Genomic DNA, 264 nt, shown 5'->3' on the forward strand with positions numbered 1-264 from the left:
GATCAGGATACTATGCATCCTGATAAAGTTCCCCTTGGATACTATGTATCCTAATAAATTTCACCCCCCACATCATCACATACTCTTCACCATACATAGAGATAGGCATAGTTTTATTTCAGTTAGCTTAATAGCTGGCTTGTTTTCCATTGAGAGATGATTTTATGGAAAGTTCCCCATGCTTATCTCTATGTATGGTGAAGGGTATGTGATGATGGGGGGGTATTTTAATTCCAAATAGTCTCGCTTTGCCAGACCCTCCTC

Source organism: Etheostoma spectabile, chromosome 8 (assembly GCF_008692095.1).
Source record: "Etheostoma spectabile isolate EspeVRDwgs_2016 chromosome 8, UIUC_Espe_1.0, whole genome shotgun sequence".
Lineage (NCBI taxonomy): Eukaryota > Metazoa > Chordata > Actinopteri > Perciformes > Percidae > Etheostoma > Etheostoma spectabile.